Raw genomic sequence first — 12,352 nt, 5'->3', positions numbered from 1 at the left:
GGGGCACAAGGGGATTTGGGGGATTTTATAGATTTGTATGGGGATATAGAGGGATATAGGGGTTGTTTGGGGAAGTCTGGGGAGGCTATAGGGGGTAATGGGGTTTGTCATGGATTTATGGTGTCTGGGAGAGCTATCAGGGAGTTATGGGAGCCTGGGGGTTCTGGTAGGTCTGTAGGGAATTTTGGGAGTGCAGAGAGTTGTGGGGCTCTGAGGTGTTCTAGATTTGAAGGGGCTTTAGAGAGGTTTGGGGGTGCTATGGGAACTGTGGGGGTTCTAGAGGGACAAGAGGGTTAATGGGGAGATTAAATGGAGTGGGGGGCTCTGGGGGAGTTGGGAGGGGTTCTGGGAGTTATCACACGGATTTGGGGGGCCTGGGGGGCTCAGGAGGAGTCTTTGGGGCTATAAGGGCTTGTCATGAATTTGGGGCAGCTCCAGGGGGGTCTCAGGGGTCTAAAGGGCAGTTATGGATTTGGGGAGATTTGTGGAGCTACTGAGGGGACTGTCATGGGTTGAGGTGGTCTTTGGGAGCTGTGAGGGGGTTGTGATGTGGCTCTGGGCTACCTAGAAAACATCCAATGGGCTATGGACATGGACCTACAATAATGAAATTAAGTTGCTTTGTGCTGTCAGAGGGCATGCTGGTAACACTGGTGTGAATTTATCAATAGCAGATTGGAGGTGCTTCTCTAAGAAACCTAAAAGTTTACTTGGGAAAAAGAAATGTTATTAAATATCTCTTAAGCACAAGCGCGTAGCCTGGTCATAGTCTGTCTGTGAGCCTTTCAAAGCCACTTGTTAAAGTGTGAGTTAAATGGATGCAGAAACAAAATAACCTAGAACAAGGGATTGTGCAGTTCTCCTTCAGGCCTCCCCTCCCCAAGGAATTCTTATAGTTTTACTACTCTGTAGCATTCCTGATAGAATAGTTGTGGCACTGGAGAAAATCCCTGTTTTAATGTCCTTGCCAACAGAAATCGTGCCCTCTAAACATTTTTATATTAAAATATAATTTAAAAAATATTTTTAATTATTTAAAAAAAATCAAAACAATTTTATGTTAAAAATACCTTTCTCCCATTTGTTATTGATAAGATTTTTTTTTACATCACAGAAAAGACCTTCTGCCTAAAATGAAGAGGTTAGCATATGCTAAAATATCACCTTTATGCTAGACTTCACCAAATACTCTATTAAATAAGTTTATTTATAACACTCATGCTTTGTTTGTCTTTATTTGGACAAGGCTAAGGACTTCTTTTCCTTCTTTTAAATTACAGAGTCCAGGAATTTACCAGAACCTCCAAAAGTCATATCAGCAGTTAAATTAGAGGTATTATCCAATCCAGTTTTGTTTGGGTTTGGTGGTTCTTTTCCTCATAACATCCGTGCATTTATTCAGGTAAAGTTGGAAACCTACAGCATGCTGCATAATCACTGCGTATATCAAGCAAGATAATCCTGTGAATTTTGCTGAGATACTTTCCTGACCCTGAAACTGCTGACAATTTCCACTGCAGAGGTGTGTGCAAAAAAAGGATTTGTTGGGCTCCAGCCCTCCAAACCGTGTCAGTAGAATTCCAGCACCAGGTTCTTGCAGTTTCAGTACTCTTGTTCCCCCCCACCACCAATACTCACCTCAGAATTTCTTACTTTTAGTCCATGATTCCCAAAAGCACTGGCCCCGCTTGACCAGATTTACCCTGGCACAAGGGTTCACTGAAGTATTTACCTACAGCACACTTATACCACACGGGAAGATTCCAGGCAGGGCAGGGGCTAGAGGTTATCCAAACCACTTCCAATCCCCAGCCCCAGCCATTGTGCAGCACTTTCACCGGGTAAATAATACCGCAGGAGTCAAAGGAAGTCAGGGAGAGAAGAGTCTGAGAGCAATCTGTCACCGAAATTTGAATGATTTATTTAATAACACTGTGAAACAGCACACTTTAGCTTCAGCAGCTCATCAGCGCCAGCTCCCCTGATCTGTGCGCGGCACTGACAGCTCCTTACCATAACAATGGGATCCACGGGCCAAACTCACCGCCGGTGCAGCTCTGCAGAAGTCAGGGCGGCTGTGTCAGAATTCATTCAGCCCAGCAATCACTCTGCATTATCCGGGCTAATGCTGGGGCTGCCGCACCTGAGGAATGACAAACCCGCCTGAGTCCTCTAAGACTCAGACTAAATCACGCTGAAGAGACCGATTCCTCTTCCCAGGAATTTCCACAGAAGCAGCTAAATTCGAGAAACAAAGCCAAAGTAAGATGTAAAATTAAACGGTGGATCCTGGTGCACGATGTATACATTTGTAGGTGATTTTTAGAGGCCAGAGAGGTGGTTACTCTGCATGTAAGACTAGTGGAATGTGCCCCGGAGCACCAATTCAAAGGAGACCCACCCAGGAGCAGCGATCCCGAGCATCGCTTTCCCAGTCATGGTTCTTTTGTCTGCCGTCCCGACCGTTTACCCAAATCCAAGTCACTTTCTGCTTAATCCCTCTTATCCTAACTCTTGGAAACTTTTCCTGTCCCCTCACCTGCTCAGTCAAACCATGTGGCTTTGGGGATAGGCGTATTTCGTTTATGTAGAAATGCATATCCGTGTATGTTTGCAACAACACCTACAAATGTTGTCTGTCTCGTAAATTACCTTGCCTTTTTCAGGAAAATGTTTACACACTGAGGTGGCTAAAAGCACCTTGGGAGACGACAGCTCGTTGTGGGTTTCCAGGAGCCGAGGAAGAGCTGCTCTATCATGTTTTATCAGCTGGGGAATTGCTGGGGGATAATGGTGAGCCTGGTGTCACCCGTTTTCAGCTCTCACCTTCTTCCATCTCTGCCCCTGCTCTCTCCACTGCCTTTCGCAGGTCACTGGCTCCTCGCTGCTATTTCCACCTACCTGAGGAATGAGGATGAGGAGGATAATGGAAGAGGTGTTTTGAAGATCAATTCAATAGTACTTAAGGCCCTTTCAGACTCTCAAGTGAGAGCACGGGTGTATAGAAAATCAAAGTATAATTACTATGAAAATGTACAGTATTGTTCAGAGTAAAAGGGAAGGGAAGGCAGGATGATGAGATAATCAGACCACAGTAACTGAAGGATTTTGAGACATGATATTAAGTAAGTAAAAAGAAACATTTTTAATTGAGCTTAGGGAGGGTATTTCTAGCAAGAAATGTTAATTTCCTTAATTTCTTTTTTTTTCATCTTAACCTTTGAGTTTGGGCAAGCCTCTAAGACCAATAAGTACAAACTTTAACCCAGCCCCACATGTTCACCACTAAACCGTGTTCCCAGGTGCCACAGTCTTGGTGCCACAGTGTGGTAGGGAATGGGAAGCTGTAAAATGGTGTTTTAAGGGCTCAAGCCTGTAACCATACCCACCATACCAGTAAATACAACATTAACAAGTCTAGATTTAGGTCCCTACTGCTTTGTTATTACTGGTTATATTACCAGATTAAAGCTTACTAGGGATAATGTAAGTTTGTTATAATTGTGAGTCTTTTCTTAAGGACCGTGTCATCAAAAAGCACCTGAAGAGTTACCAGGTTTGAATTTATTAGAGATGAAAAATTGCCCTCAGTTCCCTTGGTTCCTTCTGAGGAGTCAATGTTTCTTCAGCAACCAGAGCTCCTTTTCAGAGAACATGATGGGGAGTACCTCCAGCTCAACCCAGAAAAGGCTAAAGGGGAGGCATTTATAAATCTCACATTGCCAAAAATCACATCAACTGTAACCGTTCTGTACATGATGTAAAATCAGACATAAATGAGATACAACACTGAGAGTGAGGGACTCCTGTTACCCTACATTTCATTTATTGAACTCTTGTCTGCTTGTTTGGATTCCACACGAACATTCCAGCAGCAGCCCTCTTGTTGGGGTTTCTATTTATAGCATTCTCTCTCTTCACTGGATGCCCCTCCATCTTATTTCCAAAGAGGCATTAATTAGGGTCTTAAAGCAGAATTCATATATCTTTAATAATTTAATTTATATACAAAATATGCTCATTATTCTTGCAAAATACAGTATATTTTTTTTAATATATATCTTTGCTATACTGTGAAAGAGGGTGCATTTCTAAACGTTCCTCTTTCACATTTTCTCCTGTTTTTCTCTTATGTATTTGGGGGCTAACAGCCACCATCTCCACAAATTCCAGATTTCACACATGCACATATTTAGCCATAAGGCAATTCTGAACTTTCAAAATTAAGCATACAGCTATTCCCTGTAGGATACAAGATTTCTTTTGCATTCTAAATAATTTCTGTCTTCATAGCAGAACTACTTAGCTCTGTGTAGACTCAGGCTTTGGCACTGAATTGGAGAGACAGGTTTGAAGGAGGGACTCTTGGATGGATAAGGACCTGGCTGGATGGCTGCATCCAAAAAGTTACAGGAAATCACTCAGCATCCAAGTGGGAACCAGTAACCAGGGGCACAATAAATTAATATCAGCACTTAGAAGGGAGTTGGAGAGGGAATTTGGGTGATGACCTGGAGTCACAGGACAAGGGGAAGGGCTTCCCCCTGCCAGAGGGCAGGGTCAGATGGGATACTGGGAAGGAATTGTTCCCAATATTGGGAACAATTGGGAAGGAATTGTGCTGTGAGGGTGGGCAGGCCCTGGCACAGGGTGCCCAGAGCAGCTGGGGCTGCCCCTGGTATCCTGGCAGTGCCCAAGGCCAGGCTGGACACTGGAGAGCCTGGGACAGTGGGAGGTGTCCCTGCCATGGCAGAGGGTGACACTGGATGGGCTTAAGGTCCCTCCAAGCCAAACCAACCTGTGATTCCATGATTCTACAACTCTAAAGAAAAAAACCACAGCCCAGAAATGTCCAGCAGCCTTAATCCTGAGCACGCTGCCAGTGCAGCCCTCAGTGCAGCTCTCAGCATTCTGGCTGGTGCTGTTGGAAACAGCAGCAGTGGCACTACAGAGAAATATTTATCCCTTCCCATCTCTTGTTGGGCATTAACTCAGGCACCAGTTAATGAACTCGGTGCTGTGGTTCTCACTCTGCAGCACCCCACACCAAGCCCTGTGCTCCTCACCAACCCCTTGCTGCCTCCCTGCTCACAAGAGGTTCGGCGAGCTGAGGAAGGAAAACTGCAAGTGAGAAGGAGTTTGAACAACAGAGCTGAGTATTTCTTCCCTCTGACTATTCGAGCTGTTTTTTCATTGTGGAAACTTTACTCCAAAATTACCTTTTCAGTGTGTGGGAATCAGACAGATAGCAATTTTGAGAATGTCTTGAGGGAGCAAGGTGATTTGAGTGATGAGACTCATAAGCCTTGTAATTACCGTAATTATGAGACCATACCTCTACAGGTAAGAACTCATAAGTAAAAACATTAGCATGACCATTTAAGAAGCTCAGTAATTCATTCCAGGGCATGTGGTTACACTGCAATGCTTAACATAAATTTCATGACTCTGCTGGCTCTTGGCCTTGCCTCTGGAGCATGTATCCATCCTCCAAGTGTGGGTCCTTTTGTCCCGTGCTGTTTGTGTGCAGACTTTTAAATACAAGTCTGCAGCATCAGCAGTTACAGCTGGCCAGACCTTACCCAGTGTTTCAGACATTGTTGGAGCTGCAGCTTTATAAAGAAACAATGGAAACACTGGAGTGTTCTGGCTCGGACAGATTTCACTCTGAGAAGCCCATGTTCAAAAGGAACCCCAAAACCTGGAGTTTTCTGTCCTACATGTGCTTTGCTCCAGTCCTGACCTGCTGCCTAATGGGATGATGAGCAGGAAAAGCTTGGCAGCGTGAAGAAATGCCTCATTCTTGGCCACTCTGTGCTCTCTTTTTGTTTGTTTGCTTGTTTACTCTGCACTTGAGTGCCAGGTTAAATCTTCGGTCCGTGTGAGCAACGTCACCAACCCTCTCAGTGAGAGAAGGCTGGTAGGAAGAAGAAAGTCTCTCCCTGAGCAGACATGCTGAGGCAGAGAGTGCAAAAAACACAGGGTCATTAGACGGGATATTGTTAATATTCTTCAAAGTTTGTATCCATGAGCTAGAGCATGAACTGCCAGCCACAAAGTGATGGTATCATATGGAAACTGCAGACGATCCTTTTGATCACAGCCTATACAATATTTCTTGAAGGTGTGTGCAGGACAAGTTTGTACGGATCAGAGCCTGTTTGGGTTTTTATTTATACTCATTTCCCTGAGTTTGGTTTCATTGGGGAATACCTGCATTGTTCACCACTTGCACATTCGATGCTAAAAAGCATATTTTATCACCCAGTGGTTTTTCCATTGCACTGCCACAATTTTGTTTGGACTTTGAGTCGTTCTAGTCACACAAAGTTACTACTCCGTGCTAAAATCACTCTTAGCATCAATCAGTTTCAGTTACAGCTGAAATTCATTATTTATTTAAATTTTATCAATGAGGAGTCAGTATAATACTTGCAATCCAATTAAAACATGCCTGGAAAGTCAGAGAAAGCTGCAGTTTTCAATCAAATAATAAAAAAAAACCCCACTGCATCTGTCCTCCCACAATCCACCATACAAAGCAAAACCAGCCCCATAACCTTTGCATTATCTCTGCCTTTGGTTTTTGTGCTGGCCTTGCATTAAAAGGTTGCAATATCTACTTTCCAGATAAGGTAAGAATTTGGGAGTTGAGATAAATATGTTTTTAAGCATTTTCTTTCTTCGAGTATTTTTTGTTGTTGTTATTGTTGTTGTTTGATTCTTTGTTTGTTTTGGCTTTTTTTTTTTTTTTTAATTTGGGTTGGGGTTGTGGGGGTCTTTTTTTTTGGGGGGGTGAGGTTTTTTGTTTCTCGGAGGTTTTTTGTTTGTTTGTTTATGTGTAATAAAATAATTCCTCCAAAATCTTGCATTTCTTATCACACCCCAGATATGTTTTCAAGGACATTAAAATAATAAAAAAATCCTGAAATGCACTGTTTTGAGAACACTGCATTCCAAAAATTCTTTTTGGTTTTATTTTGACTGAACTTTTCTCTGGAATCTTCACCCTGATTTTGGTTCTCCTATTGAGGAGAAGTACCCTTTAGAACGTTAGGCAAAATATTAAGGGATTAAAATTATGTTTATTATTTCTTTGTTGCCATGAAATGGAAATTTTTCCAGGATTTCAGGTGACCCTCCCTCTAGAAAAGGGGTCCTCTGAAGAGCACCATTTGCATTTTGTACATACTGTACATAAAATAATGTGTTCAATACTATTACATTTGCAAAGTCTAGTGCACAAAAGTGTCAGGACAGAGAACTTAGCTTCATTTTGTTCATTTTACAGATCAGCATTCTGGTGTGGTAATTAGTGGCTCATCTGCATTGTGTTTGCCCACCTTTTTGAGGGCACAGATTAGATTAAACTCTTTTAATGAGCAGCCGTGTATTTTTTAATGCTCTTTTACTGAGTCTCTAATCTGTTGCTGCTGGTCTTATTGAAACCCTGGCTGGAAGAGAGAATTATTAAATTGATTTTAGGGGTGTGGAAGAGAGCCTCCCACTCATTCAGAGGAACCTTCCCTGTGGGCAAGCGTGGTGCCAGGCCCCTCCCAGGGATGGAGGGAGCGTTTCCAGGGTCACTTTGGGAGCTGCCCTGTCCTCCCCAGCCTCTCTGATTTCCCCTCACAATTCCTGGGAACCCAAGGCTTCAGCACCTTCAGGACCTACCAGCATCACAGATTTGCTTTTCTGGTGTTGGCACAAAAAGCAAATGGGCTTGTGGCCGTGGTGGAATGTGAGTCCCTCAGGAGTCCCTGTCTTATTTCTGTCCTCCTCCACGTGCAAGGAAAAACTTCCTACCATATCATGAGGATTTTTCCTGGCAGGAAAAGGATCATTCCAACTCTTCCCTTAAAAAAAAACCAAAAAAATTTCTCAAATTAACTGACTTATTCTTTTTTTTCTTTTTCCTCTTCTTTATTTCTTCCTTCAGACAAAAGGAGAAGGTTGCCCAAACATTTTCTTGCTCCACATTCCTCTCACACCCCGCTTTGAAACACAGCAGCACGAGCTCTGCTCTGGTTCCACTCCTTCCCCCTCAGCTCCCAGGAACCAGTCAGTGCTCATTATACCCTGCTCAGTTAATTTCTTTACAGGGAATACAACCTGCTGCTCCACACTGGCTGCAGGCTCCCGTGCTCCCATTATTCCAGTTTACAAAGGTACATTTTTAGAATGTTTTCAAAGATTAATGCAGGCCTGGCGATGTTGCATCCAAAAGTACTGGTATCAAGACTTAGAAATGTAACATGCAGCAACCATTCCCCCCCAAAACAGAAAACATTAAGGGCACAGAAAACAGATCTGGACATAGGAAACCGTGTGAGAATTTTTGTGAGAAAGCCACAAAAATAAACTTGTTTGTTAGCCAAGATCCCTATTCTTCTCTTATCAAACTCAACCCTGTGAGTACAGATTTAATCTTCCTCATCAGAAAGCAATAAGCTCTTATTTTTGGGGCACTTTCTACTGAAAAGGTTACCCTGGCATAAGGACTGTCTGCTCCAGGACTGTGCAGTCAGTGTCTGCTCTGCAGCTTGGCTCTGCACCACCAGTGGGGTACAAAACCTAACTTCACTTTACCACGGAGTTCCTCTGCTGGCCAAATGCACATTTAGGAGAGACACTGAAATGTTAAATCCACATTTCACTTGCCCACATGTTCTTATTGCACACGCTGAAGAATTAAGCCATGTGTGAATGGGTGTTTGGCTATTATTAAGTAATTTCCTAATATTGTAAATTTTGCCACAGGAAGGTAAGATTTAAGATTTTGTCCACAGGGGTAACTGAAATACTGTGTCATGACTCATGACAAGAAGATTGGTAGCCACTGTACCAATAAATAAGCTGCTGCCCAAAACCAAAATAATTCAAAAGATAATAACCATAAATGATGGGGGTAAAAAAAATCAGCAATTGTTCCTTCTAGCCTAAGATGTTTCTCTAATAATCAGACAACACAATGCGACTTTTTGCAGAAAAAGGAGTACACCTTGAGCATTTATTGCAGTTTAATCCATTAGGCACTGTTTAACTGCTTATCCAGACCCCATTAATCTAATTTTTAGCACCTTCATTTTCAAACCCAAGCCTGTGTTTTAGCCAACCATAAAACCAGCACACCCTCTCTGCACCATGCCTTCGTTAGCACTCTGCTGCTAAGCATGTAAAAACACGACAGAGACTCCAGAGACCAGATTCCAACTGCAGGCAAGGCATTCTTGGGTTAAAACTGGCACCAGCACCAACGTGAAATTGCTCCTGCACAGAATATCACAGAGATGGTTATCAGCTGCACTGGGGAAGAACAAAAACTTACCGTGAAAACTTCAGGAAAACGTCAATTTTGTCTGCGTTGGCCATGAAAGAGTTTGCTTTCCCAACTGCTTGCTCTTTCCCTCTTTTATTATTTTTTAAATTATTATAATTATTTAGTAGTAGTAGTAGTATTACTTCATGATTAGGGTTTTTTGTTTTGGGTTTTTTTTGTACAAGCATAATATTTTTAGAAAACTAACCCTGTACCCTTGAGATCTCTGTGACTTCATCACCAGCTTCTGTGGAAGCAGCTGAGGGCTCCTGCAAAGAAGCCTCATGTTTAAAGACTTTGATTATTACAATTTTGCCCAGATGCCAACCTCTTCATGAGTGGTAAATGCTGCATCTGGAGTAAGAATATGCACAAGATGCACTTAGAATGCAGTTAAAATGACAGTAATCTTTGCTTAAGGTATGGAACACGTTATGGTTCTGACTAGATTTAGGACAACACTCCTGCTCCACGAGATTTACCTTTAGTCTCGGTGCAACATCCCTTCTGCACTTGCATTGTTATTAAACTTGCATTAACAACCCTGCAGGATGTTCTTATACATGTAATATTTGACATTATAGCCCTACAATATAATTTATATTTTATATAATTTATATATAAATATGTATTATTTGGTTCTCTGTCTGGAAACTTGTCCTCCAGTGTGGTTGCTGATGTCTCACCTGCAGCCACAGATGGTAAAGAAGCAAATGTTCAGCCAATCATTACAGGAATTCCAACTAAAATTTCCCCAAAACACAATTGTACTAAACATAAAGACAACAAAAAGAAAGGGAAAAAAAAAAAAAAAGACAGAAAAAAGAAACTCAACTTAGGCACTAGCACAGTATTTTCCAGAAAGTTTATAAGATTTTTCTTGAAAGGGCAGAGAGAGATTCCTGCTTTGTGCTCAGGCAGCTCGGCATTCCAAGACACATCAGTGAGCTTTCACTGGTACAGTCATGATTTTTTATTTAAAAAACCCATAGCACAAGTTATTCACCAGCTGCAATCAAATTAAGTTCAGAGGAGCTCAAAATATGCCTGATCACCTCAGGAAAAGGTTTGTATGAACCTGAGGAGTCACAGACAGGTACTCCCACTCTACCTAAAGGGAAAGAATAATCTCTGCTAGCTTCAGATAAATATCCTTCGATCAGTCTATGACAAATACGCTCGAGATTTTTATTTTTCCTAGTATACCACACTACTCTTTCATTCACCAGTTTGGTCAGGATGACTTGCCCACAGCCAGCGAGGCTGATCACGCTGCTCTGATCACGCTGCTCAGTCCCTGGAGCGCTGGCTGTGCTGGGTGCCAGCCCTCAGAGCCCTCCTCCTCCTCCTCCTCCTCCTCACACCGTGTCCCCCACCACACACACACCCAGGGGCATCTTCACTGCAGCATCCTCGCAGCTGCTGCTCCCTGCTCGGGGCCGCTGGAGGGGCCGGAGCGGCCGCCGGCGGCAGCGAGAGCGGGGCGCGGAGCGATGCTGGCAGCGGGCAGGGATCCATGCCTGCGTGCCTCCAAACGCCCCGCGGACCCAGCCAGGGGCAGGGGACATCGCCTCCCTTCCCAGTGCTCCTGCTCTGCCTTCCTCCCCTTCTCCCCTTGCTCCCTCGGCCGTGACCCCGCGCTGCGTCCGGCCGTGGCTGGAGGGTCCCGCTGCTCTCCAGCGGGCAGGGGAATGTGCGTGCTGAGCCCTGCAAGGAGTTAATGCTCCTTCCACAAAGCCTTCCGAGGGCACGGAGGACACGAAGCCAACAGAGAACCACCTGAACCAGCATCCCCCCGAAACCTCCCAAACCCTTCGGGTTGCGTGGAAGCAACTTCAGGTGCGGGCGGGGAGCGTGGAGCGCAGCTCCGGCCTGCCCAGCGCTGCAGGTGTGGGCACACCTGCCCGCCCACCCTGTGCCCCCCTGCTCCTGCCCGGCTCCAGGGCACAAGGACGGGCATTTCTGGCACCTCTCATCCTCCCCGGGCTGCGGCTGCCCCCAGTGAAACCCCACCCGCGGCCGTGCCCTCACCCCGAGTGACACACGGCGAGGCGACTGACAGTCCCTTCCCACACGTGTACAAACCCCCCCCCCAAAAAAAAAAACCCCAAAACACTGAACCAAACCCCCCACAACCACCAATGGGGCAAAGCAGCGCCGGGAGCCTGCCCCGCCCGCGGGTACCGCACATCCGCACCGGGGCACGGCCGGGCGGGACCCCGGGGAGGCTCGGGGGGTCTGGGGGGCAGCGCTGGGAGCCGCAGCCGGTACGGGCAGCGCCTGTGTCAGCACAACGCGAGCGAGCGAGCGAGCGGGAGGAGCGGCCGCGCCAGGCGCCGGGCGGCGGCGGCGGGAGGCGGCGCGGGGCCGGAACAGCAAATGCTATTCAGCCCCAGCAGTTTCAAGCCGCCCATGCTGGGGAATTGCCGGGGCTGCTGCGGGCGCCCAGCGCCGGCTCCGCGCGCCACCGCCAGCGCCGCCGCGGGACCGCGCACGGGAGCGCGCACGGGGGCCGCGCGCGCACCCCCCCCTCCCCTTCCTCTCCTGCGGGGCACGTCCCACGGAACACCCACTCGCCACCCACCCCCCCCCCCCAAAAAAAAAAACTTCGCGCTCTCCCAACCCGGATATTTATTTTAATTTATTTTTTAAATTTGTAGTTTTGTGGGTTTTTTTTTTTTTTTTTTTTAAGTCATAAAAAAATGAAACAAGAGCAGAACCCCCAAGCGCGCCCCGTTCTGGGGCAAGGGCTGACAGTCGGGGTCAAGAAACAGCTGCTGGAGTTAATGTTTCTTCCTCCCACTCCGGCTGATGGCGGTGCCCGGCCAAGGCGAAGTGGGAGCGGGGGAGATGCTCGGGCTCGGCCCGGGGGATGCAGGACGGGCCGGGGGCAGCGATCTCCCGAGCGGGGGGTCCGGGTTCCCCGAGCCCCCTCCCGCGGCCGGGCGGGCGCGGGGACGGCGCCGCGGCGATTCCGGGCATGGTTCCCACCGTGTGTCCTGCCCGGACTCGCAGGGTCCCCGCGGGGTCTGC

This window comes from Serinus canaria, chromosome Z (assembly GCF_022539315.1).
Source record: "Serinus canaria isolate serCan28SL12 chromosome Z, serCan2020, whole genome shotgun sequence".
Taxonomy (NCBI): Eukaryota; Metazoa; Chordata; class Aves; order Passeriformes; family Fringillidae; genus Serinus; species Serinus canaria.
The sequence above is the reverse complement of the archived record's forward strand: the minus strand, read 5'-3'. Positions refer to the sequence as shown.